Source organism: Capra hircus (assembly GCF_001704415.2).
Source record: "Capra hircus breed San Clemente chromosome X unlocalized genomic scaffold, ASM170441v1, whole genome shotgun sequence".
NCBI classification, from domain to species: Eukaryota; Metazoa; Chordata; class Mammalia; order Artiodactyla; family Bovidae; genus Capra; species Capra hircus.
Genome location: NW_017189516.1, coordinates 49157230 through 49160408, shown reverse-complemented (window position 1 = coordinate 49160408; position 3179 = coordinate 49157230).

The window sequence follows — 3179 nt, the reverse complement described above, 5'->3', positions numbered from 1 at the left end:
GTTGTACACAGACATGACTGAAGTGACTTAGCAGCAGCAGCAGCATTGTTAATTTATAGAACATTCATACTATCGGACTCTAAGTGACCCTATCTTATCTAGCCTATCTTATGGATCACCAGTGATCCTCATACCAAATTTGGGTGCCTCTAAATCAATCCACTCTTTGATGCATTATCAGAACACATTCTAAGGCTGAATATAACTTGGTCATGAATCCAACTATGGTATATTTAGTAAAGAAGCAAAGCCATTTAGCAAAACATCATTCTTCAATCAGTTCAGTTCAGTTGCTCAGTCGTGTTCGACTCTTTGCGACCCCATGAACTACAGCACACCAAGCCTCCCTGGTCCATTAACAACTCCCAGAGTCCACCCAAACCCATGTCCATTGAGTTGGTGATGCCATCCAACCATCTCATCCTCTGTCGTCCCCTTCTCCTACTGCCCGCAATCTTTCCCAGCATCAGGATCTTTCAAATGAGTCAGCTCTTCACATCAGTTGGCCAAAGTACTGGAGTTTCAGCTTCAACATCAGTCCTTCCAATGAATACCCAGGACCGATCTCTTTTATGATGGACTAGTTGCATTTCCTTGCATTCCAAGGGACTCTCAAGAGTATTCTCCAACACCACAGTTCAAAAGCATCACAGAACATTTCAAATCAGTATTGATGAAGTTGGGTATGGAAGCCCATTGTATCCAGTCAGTATTCAGTTCAGTTCAGTCGCTCAGTCGTGTCTGACTCTTTGCCACCCCATGAATCGCAGCACGCCAGGCCTCCCTGTCCATCACCAACTCCCGGAGTTCACTCAGACTCACATCCATCGAGTCTGTGATGCCGTCCAGCCATCTTATCCTCTGTCGTCCCCTTCTCCTCCTGCCCCCAATCCCTCCCAGCATCAGAGTCTTCTCCAATGAGTCAACACTTCGCATGAGGTGGCCAAAGTACTGGAGCTTCAGCTTTAGCATCATTCCTTCCAAAGAAATCCCAGGGTTGATCTCCTTCAGAATGGACTGGTTGGATCTCCTTGCAGTCCAAGGGACTCTCAAGAGTCTTCTCCAACACCACAGTTCAAACGCATCAATTCTTCGGCGCTCAGCCTTCTTCACAGTCCAACTCTCACATCCATACATGACCACAGGAAAAACCATAGCCTGACTAGACGGACCTTAGTTGGCAAAGTAATGTCTCTGCTTTTGAATATGCTATCTAGGTTGGTCATAACTTTTCTTCCAAGGAGTAAGCGTCTTTTAATTTCATGGCTGCAATCACCATATTCTTGGGAGACACTGGTGTCTCAGATTGACAACATTGGTTGAGATGTAATTGAAATTAAAACATTCAGAAGTATATTCAGGCTATCTGGGATTCAATGACTAGGAAGAGAAGTCCGTGATATTACCAAGGGAGCAAATGACTTCTTTTAGTGTTTCATATCTATAAAATTTAATTGTCCAACCATTGTTCTGTGTCAATGTATTATAAAAGATTTGTCTTTCTAAGTTGATCTTGTAAATACAGTTTCTACAATGATTGCAGTAAGATTGTAGAGAATGTATATTTCTTTAAATGGGGTTTCAGATAGACAAGGTAACTAAGCTTTTTTTCTAGGACAGGATAACTAAAGATACAAGCTTTCAGTAACTCTCCAGGTATACTGTGCAGTAACTGGGTGAGGTAGCAGTCAGGAGTCTCAGGCTCAAGTATCATCTCAGCTTTTTCTGTCTCTAAATCTGTTTGTCTATCTGAGAAATGGAAAGATTGCACTAAATCAGATTTTCCAACTGGGCTCTGCTGGCCTACAGAATTCCATGTATCCAAGTGAGTCATTTGGAAGAGGAAAGGGAAGGGGAAGGAAGAAAGATTCCCTTTCATGTTTCAAGTAGTCTAAAATTTCAAGTTTCAAGCAACACATTTTAACCAGATGATGGGTCTGATGTACCCCATGCCCACAACTTCAGTAACCCTCTGTAAGCAGAAAACTTCTCAATTTGTATCTCCAAGTGATATGCCTCCTCTAAGTAAACAGTTGCCTGCTTAAAATCTTCCTCAAACTGTATGGCGTTCCAAAGCCTCTTTAAACTCAACACGCCCAAGACCAAAATCTTTATCTCCCACAATGAAACCGTTTCCTGCTGTGTTCCTTATCTCAATGAGTGGCATCAGCATCCTTCCATCCGTGCACTCCTCAAAACTAGGTGTTCCTCCAGACATCGTCTATTTCCTTACTTAAATTCATCCTTACCCTCATGTTCTATGAATTTGACTTTTTAATGTTTCTTGAATGATTTCACTTCTCTCTATTTACCTTGCAACCAACCTAGTCCAAACTGCTGTCATCTCTTACCTAGATCTTGGCAACAGTTTTCTAACTGGTCCCTCTGTTTCTTTTCTGAACCCTCACCCCCTTTTAATCCATTTTCCATATTTAAAGAATATTGGATCTTTCTGAAAGCTAAATCTGACCTTGTCTCTCCCTTTATTAAAATCTTTCAGTTTGTCATCACTGACTATGATAAAGACCAAAGTCCTTTACATGTCCTACAAAGCCCTATATATTTTATCTTTTCCTACTTCTTTCTCTAGCCCTAGCTCTTCTCATATTCTTTCTTTTGTTCTTCAGATAACTGAGATTTCCCTTCAAGTCCTTGTACAAGCCACAGCCTCTTCTGCCACAGAACCTTTGCATATGTTGTTATCATCATTTGAAATGCTTTCTGCTCCATTCTATCTCTAAACACCTTGCCTGGTTAATTCCTACTCATCATTTAGATAATCATTCAAGAGGTGGTTCCTCAGGGAAACTACACAATCCTTATTTCATGTCAGATTCTTGTTACTGTATTTTTATGGTCACATCCTCCTCTTTCGTTTACACTCAGTCCACTCATTTGTGTAATTTTATTAATAAATGAATTCTCCAGTAGTTGTAACTCTGTAAGAGCTCATAGTAGAGTAGATTATATTCTTGAAAGATGGTTGTAATAACATCTTCTATCCAACATAGTTTTCTACAATGTGACTTTGTGACTTCCCCATCAAGTGTATGTGTGCTAAGACACCTCAGTTGTGTCTGACTCTTTGTGACCCTTTGGACTATAGCTGATCAGGCTCCTCTGTCCATGGGGTTTTCTAGGCAAGAATTTTGGAGCGGTTGCCATGCACTCCTCCATGG